General features: G+C 46.1%; 1 long non-coding RNA gene across 1 annotated transcript in view; it reads left to right on the top strand.

The window, feature by feature from the left end:
• Nucleotides 1-23,122, top strand: part of LOC129384029 (uncharacterized) — a 137,966-nt gene that overhangs the window by 4,795 nt on the left and 110,049 nt on the right. The window contains exon 2 of the long non-coding RNA XR_008611784.1: nucleotides 13,817-14,049. This is a non-coding gene — a long non-coding RNA (uncharacterized lncRNA). The remainder of the gene's footprint in view (nucleotides 1-13,816; nucleotides 14,050-23,122) is intronic.

Raw genomic sequence — 23,122 nt, 5'->3', positions numbered from 1 at the left:
TCTAGTCCGTCCGTCCGTCCGTCAGTCAGTCAGTCAGTCAGTCAGTCAGTCAGTCAGTCAGTCAGTCAGTCAGTCAGTCAGTCAGTCAGTCCGTCCGTCCGTCCGTCCGTCCGCCCGCCCGCCCGCCTGCCTGCCTGCCTGTCTGTCTGTCTGTCTGTCTGTCTGTCTGTCTGTCTGTCTGTCTGTCTGTCTGTCTGTCTGTCTGTCTGTCTGTCTGTCTGTCTGTCTGTCTGTCTGTCTGTCTGTCTGTCCGTCCGTCCGTCCGTCCGTCTGTCTGTCTGTCTGTCTGTCTGTCTGTCTGTCTGTCTGTCTGTCTGTCTGTCTGTCTGTCTGTCTGTCTGTCTGTCTGTCCGTCCGTCCGTCCGTCCGTCCGTCCGTCCGTCCGTCCGTCCGTCCGTCCGTCCGTCCGTCTGTCTGTCTGTCTGTCTGTCTGTCTGTCTGTCTGTCTGTCTGTCTGTCTGTCTGTCTGTCTGTCTGTCTGTCTGTCTGTCTGTCTGTCCGTCCGTCCGTCCGTCCGTCCGTCCGTCCGTCTGTCTGTCTGTCTGTCTGTCTGTCTGTCTGTCTGTCTGTCTGTCTGTCTGTCTGTCTGTCTGTCTGTCTGTCTGTCTGTCTGTCTGTCTGTCTGTCCGCCCGCCTGTCTGTCTGTCTGTCTGTCTGTCTGTCTGTCTGTCTGTCTGTCTGTCTGTCTGTCTGTCTGTCTGTCTGTCTGTCTGTCTGTCTGTCTGTCTGTCTGTCTGTCTGTCTGTCTGTGCATACTCACGTCCGTGCGTAAAATGTAAAAGTGCTATGTCTTCATTAGGAGCTGGGGCTGTAAGAAAATTAAATACAAAAGCAACAACATAAATACGAGCCTCCTTTATTCTTGCCCCCTGGGCAATAGTAATAAACGGAAAAAATCATGAGCCATTCCACTTTGTGAAGGCGGTTGACCAGCGAAGCTGTTTAGCACATGACACGAAGGTGACACATAATTTTGGACAAACGTACGAACTCAGTTACTGTCTTGACCGGTGGTCATCGTGAGGAGAGGTGCCCATACTCATTTATTGTCTTCTTCGCTGGTCATTATTTCACTCGCAACTGCAATCGCATTCTTTGATAATGTCAAATCGGAGCAGGTATACGCCGCTGCGTGGTCGGTTGGGCCGGTTTGTCTGGCATCGCAAAGGATATGTCTGCAACACAGAACGTGTAAACCGCTCCCTTTTCGCCACCGACACATCCACATTGAAATCACCGACAACGACAATAGGGGTAGTGTCATGACACCTAATTCACGCAGAGTAGCCATGAACCTTACGGAACTATGAATCATTGCATTTTTTGTGTGACGAACGCTTACGGGGGTATGAGCCATTGATGATCAGAGCTTTTGTTCACGGAGAAGAAAAATGCATGGAACCCTAGCCATATACAACTCGGCTGAAAAAAAAGAGATTTGACCTTAATCAACCGACCGCACTCACTCCTAATTAGCTCTTGATGTTCTAACACAGCCGTGCTCGTCCTCTCGGTAATTACGACGCATGACGAGAGCTCTTGTTCTTCGTTACCGGACAGACATAGGGGCCCAGTGGCATGCAGCTATTTACTACTTTGGTGCTGACGGGCGGTAGGCTGTATTACGTGGCTTCTATATAAACACACTTAGAGTCGCTACGCATGGCATGACATCAGAACTGAACCTTGCTTTTTGTACTTGCCGTAGGCGGGCCACAAGGCCAATGAAAACGCACGTGGGTCGATACCGCGTTCTGGTATATAGCACTACTGACCCTGAAAGCCCAACTGACACGGTTGGGCTTTCAGGTAAAACATGGACGCTAACAGCAATGAAAACGGAAATCCGTTACGGTAATATGAAAGCATGCTCTTCTGTTCGAGAACTAATGAGTGACGTACAACACACACAGAAATGCAGGCGCATAGTGTTATTAGGTGCGGTCTAAATCAGTGTCATCTCAATTCTCACGATGTTGTTACCTGCTTTAGCTAAGTCTACTGTTGCCTATTCTGCCTGCATTAAGCAAGTGTTGACTTTCAGTACATTCATTTTAATGCGATTAATAATGTGATGACCATGTTAGGGAGGGAAAAACGGTCAGAGACATCGCCGGACAAAAGCGCTTTGTGGGTGTGGTCTCTCCGGCGACGTCTCTAACCTTTTCTCGCCAAGATGGGTTAGTGGGTAGACCGTGGTGTAGTGGTTCGAGCATCGGTTAGAGCATATATATATATATATATATATATATATATATATATACTCCAGGTGCTTGTGCGCAGATCAAGCACTTGTTAAAGATTGCCTGTGGCATTAGTACAATTCTATTCCTTGAGCTGGTCTACTCAAAGAGGCGGGCATAAGTTCTCGACAATAAATTAATGTGTATTACCAAACAATAAAAAAATCAGCAACACAGCAACAGGTTTCTGACTAACTACCTTATGGAACGTATAGCAATTTACGAATTGAAGTCGGGGAGTTCGCAATGCAGATTCATTTGGAACAAATTCTCAGGATAACACCAGTTTCGATATATTAATTCCCGTGCAATGCGAAGAAATACACAGGCTCTTCAGTTGATTTAGTGAATCAATGAATAAAAGGGCGTTTCATTTAAAAAGAATATGTGGAATGATAGTGTATTTTTACTGCAAGTTTGATGGTGTTTATGGTCTTTTTTTTTTACTGCAGACTTAATACAGAGTATAGAAGGGCAGAGGCTAAAGGCTTAAAATGCCTGACAAATTCCTCTTACGCATTAAAATTTGGCAAGTGGCATAAACAGCTAAAAAGATATACACAGCCATGCTTTCCTCGCAAGAAAAATAAACAGAAGCGGAGAACAGTCATTTTACACATATGTAGGTACAAAAACTGTGTCATTGTCTACATGGATATATGGTATTAAGATGCTGCAGAGAGTACATATACACATATAAGAATATGTTAGACGTCCGTTTATTCTGTCATGCAGACATTCATGTCACACACGCAGGTATTTGTATACATACATATATTACACGCAAGGTACTTGTCACCCTGCTATGTCACTTTCACAAGCTCTATCACAATCCTTCGCCGTTCACAGAATCTCATATCAAACCAGCACATCGCATTTCCCCCCGATTAGAACACTGCCTCAAAGTGCAACCCAAGATAGTGCACCAAACTTATGCGTCATTAGCCACTGCTCCTTGCCATTTATCATTGGAATAAACTACCTGCACAAATCGTTTCCGAAAGTAATTACAACGCATTTGTGAACAAACTGAAGCGCTTACTCTGTGCTGGTCCTTAATGGATTATTATCACAAGTGTATTCTTTTTTACATTGTCTTGAGCATTGTGGTCCACGTGTGCGCGTGTTCTCAAACACTTCTTTTATCCAGATATGTTCCCTGTTTTCCTGAGCGCATGTTTGTTTATGCTTTTCTGATTTTTCACTGTGTTATGCAATATGATCACTTTATTGGTTTTTTTTAGCCCCCTCTGTAATGCCCTTAAAGGGCCCCCCTTAAGGTATGTGAATAATATATATATATATATATTCATCTAGTAGATCAAAAGTAAGGGGAGGCACACATGCGAGAGGTTAATAATTAGCGTATTTCAATTCAGAAGTGACTACCGAACTTTTAATATTATTTCTGTTCTGAAAGTATTTACAGTGGCACTGAAGTTTACTTTTCCGTTGAGCTTGTTTAGTACACAAGGTATCAGATCTGCCGTTTTGTGTCTTCTGTGTGCACTTCGTATTGTCCTTATTCAGTCCGTATCCATTCCGTATTTCGAAAATGGGCTCGAAAAAATCTGCAAAATCATTTCCTAGCGTATATGCCTTGAAGTATTACCGGCTGCGATTTGGAAAAACCGTGTGTGCGTAAGTTAATTAGGTTAAACGTATTAGTTAATTTTTGTTCAATATTCAATTATGCATTTCGATTTCTCGTGCAAGTTATGTCCACCTCTACGACTATACCAGCTCAAGGACTAGAATTGTGCCATTTGCCGCAGGCGATTTTTAAAAATTGCCCAAGTCTTGAAGTAAACACCTGGTATATTAGAATAAATCTCTGAATTTCAAAATACATGATGGTCGGCTTCGAACTCAGATGCCCCAGAAATGAAGACTGATGCTCTAGCCATCAGACCACGGAGAGAAATTTGCTACGCTTCTCTCATCGCACTGTGGTGCTGTGCCGCATTTCTACTCGGTCAAGCACCCCGTGTTTTGTGAGTCAACATGTTATTATGTTGCGTATATTACCGCTATTTCTTGCAAAGAGATCAACTAAAGGTTGGTTCTCTCAGGGGTATATTTTCATCTAGTCTTAGCACTTTCGTCACTGTGGCATCTGTTTGATCGTTTTTTTTTTTCTTTAGTTACGTTCTGTTACATTGCCGCATTTTTTCTCTAAACTTGCTCAATGTGAGAGGCCGAGTGACAGTAATTCTGTTTCGGGACCACTTCCTTTACATAGTTTGTAAGCTTTATTGTTCACGTAAATTACTCTTCTTATCTTCAGTTTCTGTGTTTTTGTCTCATTTCCGAAGAGTAGGCAGGCATCATGCCCCTTCCGGTGGCAGTTGCCAGCCTGCTCCTCACTTTCCATTTCCCGTCAGGTGTATATATGTTTTCAAATCAAGTAATAGTAAAAATAATAATTCACTAGGACGCATCAAACTCAACGTGGCCTACACGAACTGTTTCGAGTGCGAAATTGAACGGCCAGACTCGCCGATCCGCTGTGTGTGTAACACTCCTTAAGGATTTGCAACGTGTGCTATGTCGCTGATACCAAGAGAGGCAATGTTTAGACTATACGCTACACTTGCAGAGCAACGAGAGTTTGGAGCTGTAGCACATTTGAGTCAGTGGAAAAGCACCACATTCGCCTTGCACGCCATGACGTTGCTTCTGGTGCTTCTCAGGTCCACAAGCTTTAACGAAACGTTATGAATATCTTTAATATGCACATTTGTCAGCGCATGTGCTGTTTGCTTGTTCACGTGGTCAATTCCAATGCTCTAATCATAACCCAGCACCGGCATTAGCGTGCCTGGCGGTGAGCCAGGCTAGCATCCCCACCTCACTCAAACTTGTAGGTCTGTCTCATATTCAAAATTCTGTATATTCGCACACTGCCAATATCAGTGCCAAGTACTCTTCCCTGGGGGTAATAGAGAAAACAAAGCAATGAAAGAAAGAAAGAAAGAAAGAAAGAAAGAAAGAAAGAAAGAAAGAAGGGAACAAAGAAAGAAAGAAAGAAAGAAGGAAAGAAAGAAGGAAAGAAGGAAAGAAAGAAAGAAATAACGCCAGGTTTTATTACTTTTTACCAAGATTCTCGATGTGTATGTTTTGAGCGCCTGCACTTGTAAATTGAAATCGCCTTGTTTATCGAAGCAAAAAACGGCATAGCAGCAGTAACCTATTAAAGCAGACTAAAGCTTAATTGTCTCACGAGAGATTCGTTACTTCTCTAGTTTCGCCAAAAGTTGTCCCACACAAGGATGCTTCTTTGTGTGCCAGCATTCGCTCAACGAGGAAAATATGATAAGCCTAGTCTCGTGAACTCTCAAAATTTGCGAGCCGAGCGCAAACTCCGCTAGAGGGGGAGCAACAAAGAAGAGAACCCACGAGTACAGCGCACAGGATCGTCTCTTCGACGCCGCCATTGAAGTTATTTGCTCGGCGTCAGTTACAGCTGTTCTCTACGCTGTCTAAAATCGCTTGACTCCGCAGGCGCGCATTGTCACCGTGAACCGTTTGCAGGCGTCTTGGGTTCATGCTTTCCTATTTACGGAGTTCTTGAGCGATTCCTGCATGGTCCAGAAAACTTAAGAGAATGTGAACCTGAGGCGTTGCAACGGTAGTACTTTTTTTTAAAACCTAAACGTACAGTAAATACAAGAAAAATATGTTTGCACTGTCGTAGGTAATTACTCTCCTACAATACTACCAAAAGCTACCCTTGCCGTGAGAAGACACTTGGCAAACCAGAAACAATGCAGAAACAAAACACAGGTGGCGACGCCACCTTTTAAATTTCCGCGCAGGCTCGATGTGACGCCACGGATGTCGATAACGTATGCTGCATGCTTACCGTTACATGGTTAAATATGGATTGCATGGTGCTCTAAAGGAGCGAGAAACTGAACTTGAGGAGTTTCGAGGAATTTTCACTGCGGCCACAACGGCCCACATTCGGCAAATTACCGTGCACAGATGCACAACATTTGCAGTTCCACACCCGCGAATATGACTGTCCACTGGAGTGAAGGCACTTGGTCATGGCCACAGCAATGACCTTCTGGACCGCATTGCTCGCTTTTTGTCAACACTCGTAACTCCTCTTCTTTCCGTTCCCTCCGACACCCGCTCTGTTTTCATTGCCCGAAAATCCGTCCTCCTGCACGAGACGTGTGATCTCATACTCCCGCACGTCTGCTTCCTTCTCCACAATCATCCTCGGGTGGGGCATGTCGCACATAGCCGAAGCACAGTGGAGTTAATCCTACGCGGCTATTAAAGCCCACCCACGATGGTCTGGAACACTTGCATGAGTATGTTATTGCAACGACCATAATTTTTTAACAAGCTATAAACTTTGCCTACATAACTCCCATTACATACCCGATAACTAAACGAAATAAATATAAGGCACCTTTTTTAGTTCCCTGTGGACCCTAGAAAAACCTCCTACGCGCAAGCAGGGTCGAAAGTGTATGAGTGGCTGGTTGCGCGAAAGTTTCGACAACTAGCCAAGTTATAGCATTTAGCCCTTAAAATAGTACAGTACTACGTCGGTAGCGTACACCATAGCACATGTCGCGCATATAAAATTGAGGCCGTGAGCGTAAGCTCAGGGAATATTCTGATCTTGCTCGGGTCTTGCATTTCGTAAAAGCTCGACCATTCCTGTACCTTGTAGAACGCGTGAAAATCGCCGGCCAGAAATGTCCCACTTTCGGAACACATTAACCTCGACATTTCCTCCATTCTCAGCGAATGTGGGCTAGGTGTCACATGCAGTTCAGCCATAGCACTGCAAAATATTGCGTATAATAACGACCGCACAACGGTTTCCGTCATTTGGCAAGTATTTTGTTTACAAAGCCTGTAATCAGATCACGCTTGTCCGCGCATCAGTCATCAGGTCCCATCTATTGTACTCGAAATGCAAATCATGCCCCCTGCCCTCAAAGAACTCAACGTGACATGAACTTCTTGCGTGGTCCAAAATATACGCTTCTAACGCTCTATAACGTATTCATAGGTTTTCTACAAAAGTAGTAAAAACCTGCAGAGTGTAAACATTAACCATATATCACTGCACGGCAGGCTTCGCATTGTCATGCAAATTGAATCGCACTTCCGTGTTTAGTTGCCCCAGGAAACCGTACAAACAAAGTATTGGAGTGCCTCACTTTACGGGTTGATCGATCTTCATATGGTAGAGCAGCGCAAGAGTAACGGCTACACGTGACAGAGAAGTACACAGGATTACGCATGACGCAGAAAAATACAGGATAGCCACTTTCAGCGCCAATCGTGTGTGCTTGTCTGTCTTGTGGTGCCGTTACATTTGCTCTGCTGTACTATAAAAAAACAAAGCATGCATTTCGTACAAAAGCTCTAAAGAGCCAGGTAAAAAAAAAATTTTTAATGCCTATGTTCAACGCGCCTCGTGAACCTGCACAGTTCCAACCTTCGTTGGGCATGCGTCAGAATAAATAAATAAATAAAAAAATAAATAAATAAATAAATAAATAAATAAATAAATAAATAAAATATTGTTTGCGCGCGCTCCTATAGAATTGCACCAACAGCTTTCCTGTAAAATGCGACCAGTTCTTGACGCAGACGTTACAGCTCACAAATGTGTGTGATTACGAAACTTTGAACGAGCGAACTTTCTGAAACTCCTTTCCAAGAGACCTAAACGTCCGAAACCGTGCATGGAGCCACTCTACCGTAACCAACATTTGCAGCGAGTGTTTCGCAAGTCGCATCATTTTGAACATTGCAGCTACCGGTCCATTCATTGCGAGGTTGATGCACGTACGCGAAGAGCATCTGCGACTGCAAACAGTGCCTCGCGCTTCAAATAAATGAGACGACTGCACAATGTCGAGGCGTCGGGCGCTGTCGTGCAGACGGAGTCCGAAACGTGATAGCCGCATTCCCGCGATACGACCGCAAACGTAATTTGTGTTTTGCGTCGATCTGATTACACATGCAAACTGCCTGCGGAAGAAGCAAGGGATAAAAATAGCGCAAGCTGCAGGGAGAGGCGAAGCAGCTGGTAGTTAAGGTGTGCGTAAGCAAAAAAAAAAAAAAAAAACGAACAGGATGTTACTCCGCATACCAGGAAAGGTTACTTTCACATTCGATTCGTAGAAAACCCTGTTTAGCTACATCCAAGACACATGAATTATCATTTATGAAGGCGAAAGCCTTAAGTGGCTCGTTGTAATGGCTCATATACGAAAGAAAGCGCCGTCTAGTCCAGTGAAGCCAACAATATCATCATCACGAATGGCTCCTACCCCCGTCAGCAAGTAAAGAAGCAATGGCTGAATGTCAATGAAGAAACGCAAGAAAGAACGAATGCAAGAAAGAACGAAGGAAAGAAAGAACGAGGATAAAGAAATACCGGAAGATGGAACGAAAAAAAAAAATTACGGGCTTTTACGTGCCAAAACCACTTTCTGATTGTGAGGCACGCCATAGTGGAGGACTCCGGAAATTTCGACCACCTGGGGTTCTTTACCGTGCACCTAAATCTAAGTACACGGGTGATTTCGCATTTCGCCCCCATCGAAATGTGGCCGCCGTGGCCGGGATTTGATCCCGTGACCTCGTGCTCAGCATACCAACACCATAGCCACTGAGCCACCACGGCGGGTAAGATGGAACGAAAGAAGGAATAAAGAGCAAAGAAAGAAATAAGAAATAATGAATGAAATACATAACGAAAAAAAAAACGACAGAACCTGTAGGTAGTACACTAGGTACTCGCATGCGTCGTTGAGGAGGTCGACCTACAGCGCCAGACGTTTACTTCACACTGCGGCTCGTTATGGTTTGCAAGGAGTCTGGTCCCTCGGATCGTATAACTTGATGCATTACCCAGTGTGCAGAAGACTTTCGCCTTCCCGTGTTACAGAATGTAACATGCTGCCGAACTTCTTATTTGATTTGCAGACGTAAAACAGCCAAAGAGAAGAGGAAGAAAGCTAGATGAAGACTGCCACCAGGAGGGGCACAACGCCTGCCAGTTCTACAAGAGAAAAGGCGGATTAAGAAAGAATCATCATCATCATCATCATCAGCCTGGTTACGCCCACTGCAGGGCAAAGGCCTCTCCCATACTTCTCCAACAACCCCGGTCATGTACTAATTGCGGCCATGCCGTCCCTGCAAACGTCTTAATCTCATCCGCCCACCTAACTTTCTGCCGCCCCCTGCTACGCTTCCCTTCCCTTGGGATCCAGTCCGTAACCCTTAATGACCATCGGTTATCTTCCCTCCTCATTACATGTCCTGCCCATGCCCATTTCTTTTTCTTGATTTCAACTAAGATGTCATTAACTCGCGTTTGTTCCCTCACCCAATCTGCTCTTTTCTTATCCCTTAACGTTACACCTATCATTCTTCTTTCCATAGCTCGTTGCGTCGTCCTCAATTTGAGTAGAACCCTTTTCGTAAGCCTCCAGGTTTCTGCCCCGTAGGTGAGTACTGGTAAGACACAGCTATTATACACTTTTCTCTTGAGGGATAATGGCAACCTGCTGTTCATGATCTGAGAATGCCTGCCAAACGCACCCCAGCCCATTCTTATTCTTCTGATTATTTCCGTCTCATGATCCGGATCCGCCGTCAAGAAAGAATAACGAATGAGGAACTTGACAGATGTTAGGAGGGAGAGAAAATTTTCAATAACAGTGGAGGACGGGAGTGAAGAACAACACAAGACGCGCCACACAAAGAAATAGCGGCGCGGCGGCACCGGCCTGAGCGGCCTCGACGCAAAAGCACTTACCGTCATCTTGCGGCAACGGAACTAATTTCACTTTCCGGCACGATACTCTGAATTTTTTCCCAAAATTTTGCCCTCTATAGCGGGAGTGCAGCTCTTACGTGAGGATGGTCCTTAGTCGAGTATATACAATATTTGTGTTATTCTGTGCGGGGGCTATTGGGCCTAGAGTGCCTTACTTTAGCTTGAATCGTTGTTTGCTCCATGGGAATAATATTATTAATATTATAATTTCGTTTCAAGACGGAGATATATAATAATAATCATCAGTTTATTTTGTGCCCACTGCAGGACGAAGGCCTCTACCAGCATTCTCCAATTAACCCTGTCTTGGGCCAGCTGGTTCCAAGTTGCGCTTGCAAATTTTCTGATTTCATCACCCCACCTAATTTTCTGAAGTCCTCGTCTGAAGTCCGCTCAGCTTCGTCGGCGAGCTGCGGCTTGTGCTGCAGCTTGTCCTGCTCTCTTCACAACGGTCTGCTGAGTTCAATGTCGATTGGTTGCGTGACGCGAATAGGTTTGTGCGTTCTAGAACGTACCGTTACGCTGGAATAAATAACGAGTTATATTAAATAGCCGAGCACACTCGAGCCGCAATACCAATATCGACGTGCGACGATCATTTTATTTCGAGTGTCACTAGTTTTTCTTGGCACATGTTTGGCAAGAGAGACTGGTTATTTTGTGCTTTTAAAACACAACACAGCGGGTGAGAGAAAATAGTGGACGTTAACAACATCGCCCAATACTCAGATTCGTGAGTCACAGCTTTGGCTATGCCTTCTTCTTGACTTTCACTAGTAAAACTAGCGCTGTAATTATACAAAACGCCGAAATACGAAATTCTGCTGAGTCGAGCCCGGTTACTATAGAAGGAATGTTTTCTCTCCAAGGAGTGCTTTCGGCAGCCCGACATTTACCCATTGTCCCATGCGACAGAATACCCGCAGTGGCGTTTCATAAGTGACTATATGAGCCAACAAGCCAGAGGCCGCAATGGGAAATAGAATGTTAGACGAATAGAATAGACTGAGAAGCACCGTATAGTAATCTTGATACTGCGATGTAGGGCAACACAAAGTGCGTCCGTCCAAACAGCGCTAAACAACATATCCAACACTGGCGTGGGAGAGGGTGCAGATTCTCGCGAAGGTGCTGGCGCGCCGGGCAGCAGTAGTGGCGCAGTCATGAAGTTGGCTTTATCTTAAAAAGATGCTTTTTGCGCACGTGACCAGATTTGTCGAATAGGGGACGCGAGAAGCACGCTCAATGAGATGCGGAACTTTGCTCCCCAATAGGAGTATTTACAGTAATTTTAGGCGCACTCGGCGTGCATTTTACATCTCAAGACAAGCCGCACGATGCGATGCTGATGATAAACATTTTTTGGCATCCCCTTTGAAACGCGAAGGTGAAATAGTCACCTAACCACCTTGCTTTGACAAGGGGCACAGTACGATGCTAATGATGGTTGTGGTGATGATTTAGTGGCATCCCCTTTGAGACACTACGTTTACGTAGTCGCACAGCAAGCTTCATTTGATCAGGTGCACAATATATGTTCCAGAGCAAAAGCTATACACTACGCCACGTCCCTCAAGGTCGTTCATTGCGTGGCAATGACCTTGAGCCGCCGGAGCGAACGTATGGAAGGTGTGACGTCATGCCACGTGTTCCACTGCAAAGAGGTGTCGCAGCTGCGCTCGTTCTCTCTCCGCTGCCGTACCGCGTGACTAGGCGAGGGTTAAAAAGCTAAATATATTCCGGCGTACCATGAGCGCGCGCACACGTTGCGTCACATTGGCGAGAACAACAGTGTCTATAGTTCGACCGATGGTTCGACGCACTGGCGCAGCCGACGTAACCTGACGCGGCCAACGCACGCGAAATGACAGGCTGAACCCAGTCATCCAGTAAGATACAGGTAGATAGCTGGCTGCGAAATCTCAAGCAAATGCAAAGTTGCCTACTGAAACACCGGAGCAGAGGGAGGCCAGATTAGCACGTTATAGAGAAGCTTACCAAGCGCGGAAGCGTGTTCAGGTCGAAGCCACTGCAACCACCGCCGTCCTTCAGCAGCATGAACATCAACGAGGAGGAGAAGCCGTGGATACAAGGAACGGCACCCACGACGAACGTTTGACGAACCACACCCTTCCGCTGGCGGCAAGCTCGACTGCGACCTCCAGGTTTCACCGTGACTTCACGGACGACCCGTTCGGCAGCGTGTGCAACGTGTGTAAAAGACTGTGGCCTAACCTTAATGAAACACTGGGCGCATAGGGACGCATCTTCACGTACAGTACAAGAAATGAAATGCTCGAATTGGGTGATGGACTCCACTAGGCCATTTCCAAGGATTGTCCTAAACAGAAAAATGGGATAAAAATACCGAAGCAAATGAGCAAGACATGTATGTCCAACAAAGCGGCGGCAGCGTCAGTGCAACACCGGAGGAGATGATCCCGTTGTCGACGTGGGCACCCTCTAGGTCTAAACGAGAGCTCCCGGACTCCATTTCCGCAGGTCCAGCAGAAGGAAGATGAGCCGGCATGGATAGGTCTCTCCGAACCTTTGCTTCAAGCGAGCAGCGAAAGCCTGGAATCTAATGTGTGGTCGCACTTGCCGCCGCACACACGGGTCTTAGACTGCCAGTGCGAGCAAGAACAGTGCACAGAAAAATCACCATCGGACTGTCATCGAAGCCATGGTGTGACAAAAGTCGACGCCCTGCAGCTGCTACTGTCTGGTTTAAGTACGCTAGTTGCGATAACGACGGCAAAAAATATGAGAGCTATAGGCAGTCTCCTAGCTACGCCGTAGTAACTTATACCTCTGCCCGCGAAGATGACTGCGGTGTGCTGTGATGTGGGCACGTACGCGTCGCACAGAAACAGTATGCTGTGGAGACCTCATCATCATCATAGTCAGCACACCACCACTCTTCTTCCTCTTCACATTCTTTCTTTGTTGTTCTCCCGAACCACTTCCCCAGCGTGGAGTAGCAGGCTAGAGGCACTTCACTCAGGCTGACCTCTCCACCTTTCTGCCGTTCAAATGATCTCCCTCTCTGTGCATATATAGTCATTGCAAAACCAAGCCAAAGAGACCTTTCGCTCGTGATGACTGGGTTTACAAGAGTTAAAGCTGAGCCAATATTTTTCCAGCATTCTTGTATACATCTCCTTAAACTTCTGTTTCTTCATACGGTGCTGGTGAAGCAGCGCAGTATGATGATGGGCGCCAACTCGACCAAATTTCCACGTTACTGAACTTCTTTTTCCTCCCCAAACCATCTGTAACTGCCTCGTAATGCTACCTGTGCATCTGTTGCATGGCGTTCTACCTGGTGTGATAATACGCAACTGCAATACAAGATGTGCATGTATCGACGCTACCCGGCACGCATGTCACGTCGCGTGTCTCCTCTTGCGCTAGGACGCCTGTGTGGGGCATTTTTCAGCTGCAAGCTAGTAAGCGCAGGCGTGGCGCAGTGGTAGAGTAGCTCCGATGAGCCCGGGCCCGCTGCGACTCCGGTGCAGCGGGCCCGGGTTCGATCTCGGCGGGAACTCGGTATTTCTTACTCCCGGAGATAGCTGCTACGGACACCGGCGGTGGCCGTGGACACCACTGCCAACTGAAACGGCTGTTGGAATGAGCCCATAAGAGCATGCGCTGTGAAGTTCTGTTAACGTTAAAACTTCTATACACAATAGGGGCGGTGAACGCCACGGGACTGTCGACAAAGCCTTGTTCTGCTGCCTCGCAGATAACGCTTCCTGCTTCGCGCGTTTCAAGGTGTGTTCCAAGCTGGGACGATAGCACAAGCCGCGTGATCGCGTTCAGACAACATCGCTTCGCCGGTTCACTGCTAGGAGCATCGGCAGACGTGGGCTGTGCCGCGAGAAAGCCTTTCTGCTGGACGGAAGCGGCATTTCTACAAAACAGCAGCGGTGGAGGCCATGGATGTGTTTGACGGAGCCTACTTTTGCTGCCTTACAGGTTAGTTTGTTTCCCTCCTACTTACCTCGAGGTCAAGTAGTGCGTCCATTGCTGTTGCGGTACTGTGCACTTTGATCATGGCGACTGCGTCGAAAAATTTGCGTCTTTCACGGCAGGAGCCATTGGCTGAAGATACGGCGTTTTTAACATATATTGCTTGTAGATATCTCTATCATATTGGTCATTGCATGGTGATGTTTCAAAGGGCGAATTTATAAGGGCCATTTGGAACTGTGCCACGTGTTACTCTGCAAAAAAGAGGGGGGGGGGGAGGCGGTGCTCTTCTACCACTCCTGAAGGATAAATATTCGTTGCAGGTTGAATGAGTTCAATAAAGAAGACACAGCGCTCCTTCCTTTCGTTGAGGAGGTTGGTGTTCTCATGAACGTCCCAAGAACGGCGTAATTAATTGAAAAACCAATCCAGTATCTCTCCGACCAATTCAACAAAGAAAGTGCAAGTTAAGCTGGACAGGCACGATAATGATCTCAAAGCCTTGAAAATTCGTGCTGAGTGCGTAGTCAGGCACATCACCTAGCGGAAGAAGAAAGCCATTGAAACTACAGCCTAATGAAATGGACGAATATATCTTTCGGTTGAACATAGAGGTGCATGATCTGGGCCGAGAAACGAATAAACACTTGCCTGTAAAGATGAACAAAATAGAGGTCAAACTCGGACTTACTGTTCTTTCCGAATGTGATCTTGGCGCGCTTCACAAAATTTCCGCAAGTGCTAGCAAAGAAGCAGCAAATATTTTGTGATTTGTGTCGATTGCAGTGAGAGAAAAGGAGGTGCAGAGCCGTTTTCGCCGAAAGACCGACATGTGCATTTTTGTTTCGAAAGCCCGACTGCATTGAACAAGTTTGCTCATCTGGCTTCCTGGTAGGAAAGCTGAGAAAAATAAATATAAATTTTTCTGTCAAGAGAATGGTCGCTTGCTCGTAAAAACGGCTGAGGGTGCCAGGGTTATTCGCATTCGAGATATAAAAGATATTGAAAGAAATCGCGGAGCGGCTTGCGCCATTTTTTTCGAACTTATGACACGATTTCAGTGCGCTTGGCTTCGGTGAAACATTGTACGCTAGTATCGACATTGTCCCTTTTTCTGCTCAACATTGTTACGCCTTGTAACTTTGTCTATGACGTCATGTCTGAGTTTTTTTTATATATCATACTATGAATTGCCTTTTGTCAGGGCTAATGACTGCGTTTGGTGTCGTGCGTCGGCCTTCCTCATGGTCGTTTAACGATTTCTTTCAATTTGAAAGCCTACTGGACAATTTTTTTATCACTCAAAATGCCTTGTAGCCTTGGGCTAGTTTAATATTAATCTCTTACAGCTGTCGCAAGTTGTTAATGACTTCACTGACATCAGTGCTTTCAAGTGTTCTTTTTAATGACACTAACGTCCCTACATGTATCATGTCTCGTAGTGAAACTCTCATCGACCTCTACTGATCGAACTTAGATGAAAGGGCCGCAAATGCAGGAATAATTGCAAATGTATAAGCCACCATACGCCATTCAGCAGCCTAGCTCTTTGGGCTTGTTGGTGCAGGATTTCAATAGCAATTACTAGCGCGCAGAGGACGACACAGTAAAATTCAGACACACACGAACACTGCAAGCACTAACTTCCAACAAATTTTATTTTTCACACACATCACTTTTATACGCACGACGAAGGCCCTGTCGCTTATACAACCGGTATCAGCGTCTCAGAAACGCTAGCTATCCATCGCAGAGGAAAATAGAAGGTGTACTCACACATGTGCGTCCTGCTCTGTTTATTTTTTCACCTTCACTGATTTCTCGAGTCTCCCTGTCTTTGCTCCTTCCTATGACAACACATTTATCAAGGAATGGCTTGCACGTTTTTCACTCGCAGGAGAGGATGCGATCAGGGTCTACCAGTCATGAAGTAACAAACCTGTGCTGCCATATCATTCTGCGCGCTCAAAACTTGTAAAACGAGCTATCGCAATCACGCGTTTGCAAAATTCCCACCGAAAATCGTGCACACACATGACGAGTGACAGTTCTAAACAGCAGTCGAAGAGGCGAACTAATTCTGATGACACTACGCATGTTCAAGTGTCTGTTGCCGAGGAGCTTCTAACGAAACTACAAAAAAAAAATACAATGTCATCCGAATACGATGCTTGGTGAACGGAAGCACTTTGTTGTATTGCCTTACATGCATAAGATTTCCCCACAATCTGAAAAGAATTGGACAACGGGCGAATGCAACCATCGTGTTCTCGGCCCCGAAGAAACTTGCCACTTTGTGCAAGATAAGAAAGCTGACAACAACAAGAGAGAGAGAGATAAATTTATTTACAGAAATGCAGGGAAGTCGGCCTGAGCTATAACTTGCTCTGGCCTGCTACTCTACACTGGGGAAGAGGGACGGGGAGGGACAGGGCTGATGAATGATGATGGTATAAGGAAGAGAAGCGTATATACAAATTCACAGAGTTGTAGCCTCTCTAAAGCCGTGCGTCCAGCCCAGTGGCTTATTGACAACAACAAAGTGCGAGGATATATGGTCAGGCCTCAGAAACCTTACGTTACTTGTGATGAAGGTGTCGTTTACCGAATTCCCTTGTCGTGTGGGAGCCACTATATTGAACAAACCGGTAGGTGCTTGAACGAGCACCGTATGGAACATGCTCGCAATATCAGGCATGGACGAGGGGGAACACTTGCAGAGGTGGACGATAGAAGGGCTTAAATCACAACACCAACGCCATAAACAGCTCTGAATATCTGCCAGTACAATTACTAGCCGTTTTCACGATCGTACTGGGACCAGAGATGGCGTGTGCGCTCATGTTCAATTAAGAAAAACGTACTACGTCTCGTTACAGCGGCCCCCTTACGCTCTCAGCTTTTCTGCATAACACGAATGTACTACAGCGAAGCTGACTTAGGACAACCGGCCATTAGGAACCGCTTATTAAACATTGGCCACACGCGCACTCTATAATGCGTGTCTCGATCTGAAGAGAACGTATTCAGGCCTACGCGGCCTGCACAATATTGATACCTCACTTCTTTGAGCTACCTAGCACATAATAGCAGTTGCGATGCTGCTGTGCTGGATGAGACGTTTTCTTACAGTGAAGCTGTATATGGCTAGTCGATTCGTCCGTCCATCCGTCCGTCCGCCCGTCTGTCTGTCGCCTGTACGCCGAAAACTCTTTCGGCGCAACGCCATGCGCATGGGAGGAAAAAAAGTCCCGATGGTCGCTGTGAATGTTATCTTCAGTCTATGTATAAAGTGCATTACCATTTCCGCTTGATGTTATCAGTCGCGGCGGTCGCTATGAATGTTATCATCATATCGACGATGTTATGACGCATGACCTTCATTGCTATATAAAAAACGTGGGATGGCGGAGCTCTTTCGCTCCTTTTGGACGGTTGAAAAGCATAATGAACCGCAGTAGCGTACCCACTAATCGCCGACTTTAACATCGACCTAGCGCGCCCCGACGGCAAGTGGATTGTATCCTTCCTGGTGGAACGGTTTGGAATTGAGTGCTACACGGACGTCGATGTCTCTTCCACGCGTCACCGGTCGCGTATAGATTTAACCTTCGGCCAAAACGTGTCCAGCATAGCAGTACAACCGATCGCGGTGTGCCACGGCGGCCACAAAGCTATGGTCACGGTGGTAACGAATGAGAAAAAATAAGAACGATGAAAACTTCGAAGTTACGTGTACGTGTCCTTATTCAATCAATATAGCTATAGCCATATAAATCAATATTGTTGTCAACATCGTCACCCCACTACAGCTTCGCTGGTCATCCTTCTTCACAGAGTGGAAGGGCACAAATTTTTTTTTTCTCTTGGATGGGTACGGGTACTATTTCGTGAGAATTGTGGCCGCATCATTACAATCCAGCGAATTCTTCGGAATTTGGGAGTCTCTCGGACGAATCGGGAGCCTTGGTGGGTATGCATGTGTATGGGCTCGGGCGGGCTCGATGGCGCCGTTGCTCTAACTACCCAGTTTCACCACATACGCCTTCACCGTCGTGTCGGATATGCCTGGGACGCCTGGTAACATCCGGGATGCTGTTTACGCTGCACAGCAGCGCAGGCTTCGCTTGCTTCTTATCGCTTTTATTGCTTCGCCCTCGGAGCGAAACTGCAATTAATCACTGTACACATTTCTGGACTCGTATTTAGAATTGTGCGGCTAAAGCTGCCACTGCTTCTTAGAATATCAGTTTAACTTACGTGTTATGACCAATTCCTATGAAAAAAGCGTCGGCCATTTATTTTTCCTGGACAGAAGCACGACGTTCTCGACTGTGCAGACTCGTAGTATCTGCACAGTGTTCTGCAGCAGTGGTAGAACGTCGTATATTTGCTGCCCGCTTTTTATGTTAGGAAAAGTCGTTCCCTGGTCGCCAAACGCGCCAAGGGCCACGAAAGAAATGCTTACGAAAGCAGTTAATTACGACAGCTGCCCGATTTCTAAGTCTTCATGAATAATTCAGCATATCGACAGCTGCTCATGCAGGACGGGCATAAAAAGTATAATAATAAAAAAAAACTCGTCCCCGTGTTGGTTTTGCGCAAAACAGTTTTACCAAATGAAGTCGACAGAAGAGTTTTGCTGAATAAATTATATTTCTGCCACACTAATAACGTTCAGACAGGTGCGATCATCTTTGCTAGCAGAGATGGAAAACGATGACGCACAGGGATGGCGCAAAAAAAAAAAAAAACGAATGGGATAATCTGCCACGTCGTATAAGCCACGTATATTTTGACATTCATAAATTCGAGCATGCGCGCAGCTGTTTGCCGGATTCATCCTTCAGATGATGTCAGCAAGTGTCTGACCCAATTCGTTTCTGTGAAATACGCACTGCACAACCGAAAACCAGAAACATGCGCCTGGAAACACCGCTCACGCTGCAATGTTAGCCTTAAAAAACCGGCATATACTATAACACGGAATTGAACCCACCAGAGTAGTGCTATTGAACGCACGTCTGTTCTTTGTTATCAAAGAATAAATCCCACAGCTGGATTTTAGCCATCTCTAAACCACACGGACTTGTTAACATGCAAGACCACGTGGTAGCCCCAAGTGTTTAATTATGAAACTCCAACACTTAAGCCAGCTGTTGGGACAGAATAGCTTTTAAGTGAGCACTCGCTCAAGTCGTGGAATGTGTCTTAATAAGCGCTTAAGTGTTTAAAAGGGGTTGTCGAGTAATCCCGTAGTAGAAGGGCGAGTGAGGAGCGAAACTTATAGGGAGCGCGTGATACGACGGTGGCGCCACCGCGAGGGCCTTGAAGAAAGCATCTGTCATGAACGTTGCGTTGTCGATTGCTCGGACCATAGTTTCATACAACTACCAAAGAGAACTGTGGCGCTAGTGCCTACGGGAGCTGCCGTGGAGTTTCCTACACTTACTACATGGAGAACTCTGGCACTGCGATTGTTCAGCGACATCGGGAATGACGAGTAGTACATGGATTTGTCTGATCTTCGAGCTTGGAGCTTCAGACGATCTTGTGGCTTCATTTATTACGATTTATCTTTGCCTTGCTTAGTAACTCAGGAGACCAATTGCAAATTGCAATGCATGCTCACTGACCTGGAGAGGCAAAGCAGAAGGGTGGGTCTGAAAATTAATCTACAGAAAACTAAAGTAATGTTTAACAGTCTCGGGAGAGAACAGCAGTTTACGATAGGTAGCGAGGCACTGGAAGTGGTAAGGGAATACATCTACTTAGGGCAGGTAGTGACCACGGATCCGGATCATGAGACTGAAATAACCAGAAGGATAAGAATGGGCTGGGGTGCGTTTGGCAGGCATTCTCAAATCATGAACAGCAGGTTGCCACTATCCCTCATGAGGAAAGTGTATAACAGCTGTGTCTTACCAGTACTCACCTACGGGGCAGAAACCTGGAGGCTTACGAAAAGGGTTCTGCTGAAATTGAGGACGACGCAGCGAGCTATGGAAAGAAGAATGATAGGTGTAACGTTAAGGGATAAGAAAAGAGCAGATTGGGTGAGGGAACAAACGCGGGTAAATGACATCTTAGTTGAAATCAAAAAAAAAAAAAAAGAAATGGGCATGGGCCGGACATGTAATGAGGAGCGAAGATAACTGATGGTCATTAAGGGTTACGGACTGGATTCCAAGGGAAGGGAAGCGTAGTAGGGGGCGGCAGAAAGTTAGGTGGGCGGATGACATTAAGACGTTCGCAGGGACAACATGGCCACAATTAGTACATGACCGGGGTAGTTGGAGAAGTATGGGAGAGGCCTTTGCCCTGCAGTGGGCGTAACTAGGTTGATGATGATGATGGTGAACCAAATTTCAAACAATTTATACGTTTCCTAATGCGGAAGGTAATAAGACGCTGCAAGCTCGCATCATCGCTGCTTATTACAGCGGTTACGCTTGTTCATGGGCTTGTGGCGTAGTGATTTCGATATCGGGCCTCAGTGCTAGAGGTCCTGTGTTTAAATACTGCCCTCCGATAATGTTGATATCGTTCATTTTAATATTTATAGCACTCTATGCTCTAAAACATTGTCACGTTGCAATGTTACGAAGCCATTTCAAGGCAGAAGGACGAAGTTTGGAGAAATCCGTGTACTGCCCATCGTTCCCGTGCAGGCTGAACTATACCCTGCCTACAGCTCGTGCAGACGCTAGCGCCACAGTATTCTTTAGTTGTTGTATGAAAGTATATGCGAGCTGCAAGCAGGGCAGTTCGGCCAGAATGAGAATGGTGGGTAGTACACGGCGTTGCCCAAACTTCATCCTCCTTGCTTTAATTGGCTTCGTGACTTTGCAAAGTGATCATTTTTCAAAGAACGTACTGCATCAGAAATAATTCAACATCATAATAATCGTCCGACGGCAGGATTCAAACACAGAGCCCATAGCACGGAAGCGTGATATTGAAACCATTACGTGAATGACGCATAGACAAGGGGAAGTACGGAAATTAGCAGCCAATATGCGTGCTTGCAGTCTTACCTTCTGCGTTCAAAAAGGGTAAAAATTGCTGTCAAATTTAGTCCCATTTAGGCCCAGATAATGCATAATAAGTGAAGCCACAAAAACGTCTAAAGTTCCCAGCACGAAGATCAGACACATCCATGTACCGATGGTGAATGAACGATCCCAGCGCCAGATTTCCATCCGGTAATTGTAGATAACTTTATGGCTAGGACAACTTGTTTAACCACCTACGGGGAATATTTTTTTTTATTAATGTTGCCCGGCCTCCCCAATGGGCAGGGTGCACCGCAGAGGGTGAATGCTTTTTTGACATCGCACGCCTCTAATGAGACTGGATTGCCAGCACTGCTCGCGCATGGAAGCCATATATGGATTTCACAACTCTTTTTTCACTGCATTGGATTTACCTACCGTTCGTTCATTTTTTAATGTTCGACTGTGCTTCCGCGTACTCATTCGACATAACCGATATTTCGCTTGACGTTCGCTTTGTTTACGTCTGGGCGTGCCGTTAACGTTTACGGTTTAAGAAGGATGGGTGGCACAAGCTTAAAATCAACGTAGGAAATAAGGAGGCAGAAAGGGTCCTTTTTTCTATCTCCTCCTATTTCTTTCGTTGAATTTTAACCATACGGAACACCTCTTTTTATATTAAGGTAGGATTGCGCAACATTGTGACGAGACACACAGAAGAGACACACACCACAGAGGGCTTGTGGTGTGTGTTTCTTCTGTGTGTCTCGTCAAAATGTTGCGCAATCCAACCTCTAATATGATATACCAACACGCCCAGTCGTCAACCTTGGCAAGTTTCACCTCTTTTCAGCTATGCACCAACTAGCGCAACGTAGGACGCTGATATATTTATGGCAGTCGCTATTTCTATCTCCTTTCTAACAGCCCATAGTATGGCTCCAAGGTGGGTATCCCGACTAAATCTGAGAAAATGGAAGAAAAAAAGAAAACGACACTAAAATTTAGACAGGGGCAATGTAATGTGGGATCGTCGAGCAACTGCCAAATTGCCTTCTTGAGCCCTTTGACGGAACAAACGTCTCCTGTAGAGACATCGCATTGCGCATTCGCGTCCCTTCACGTTCGTGTGCTTTCCCATAAGCCCACGTTTTCTAGCCTACTGTCGGAATGGCGATGACTGCAGAAGATTACAACTGTTCCAGCCGTTTTGACGTCAAGCAACTAACTGCACACTCGGCCGGACAAAAGGGCCTGCGCACCTTGCGTAATCTGCAATCATTGCGATTCCGGCGGCAGGCTGACAAAAAAGTGGGCGTATGGGCATGAACGCGAGCAGGAAGGACGTGCGTGCGCAATGCCATGTACCGACAGGAGGCGCTTGTTTCATTAAAGGGCTCGAGAGTTCAGTTGTGCACGTGCTCGCCAATCCTGCATTTTGATGCCCGCCTGTACTTGGAACGGAACAGCAGGCATGCAAGCACGGACACAAGTAGAACGTGAAGGACAAGACGAACGCCGGCGCGGTTCTTCTCGTTCTGCTTACGTCCGTGTTGTCGCAGCTGCCTTTTGCGTACCACGAATTTCTGTCGAATGGCACAAGTATCAGCCGTTGTAGCAATAAATTGCGCTGAAATGACTGTTGGGAGGGCCTACTGCAAGGCAGGTAATTCAGCACATGTATGCACATACTTCACGTTTTTGTGTTTCTTCCCGAGAATTTTTTTTCTTTGAGGATTGGCATTTGCGAGGAACGCTCAAAGGTTGAGGCGCGTAGCGTAAACGTCCACAGGAGCAGCAGAACAATGCGTCAGACGAAAAGCTATGTACTAATTTGTTTACGCATTTGCGCATCAAGATATGATAAGTTCAGGCGGTCATAGATTAAAACAATGCCAAGAAACAAGCACATTTCCCATTTTATCTTTTGAGTACAGGCAAAAAAGAAAATGTCCCTGATAGATAGACCCCCTATCATGAAAGCGCATTTTTCAATCTTTACATTCGCATGTGGAATGCATCTTCCTTTCAGTGCTGCGTTTCTGGCTCTCGAATTCCTCTTGCATAACGAAAACAGGATCATT

Source organism: Dermacentor andersoni, chromosome 9, assembly GCF_023375885.2.
Source record: "Dermacentor andersoni chromosome 9, qqDerAnde1_hic_scaffold, whole genome shotgun sequence".
Lineage (NCBI taxonomy): Eukaryota > Metazoa > Arthropoda > Arachnida > Ixodida > Ixodidae > Dermacentor > Dermacentor andersoni.
The sequence above is the reverse complement of the archived record's forward strand: the minus strand, read 5'-3'. Positions and strand labels throughout refer to the sequence as shown.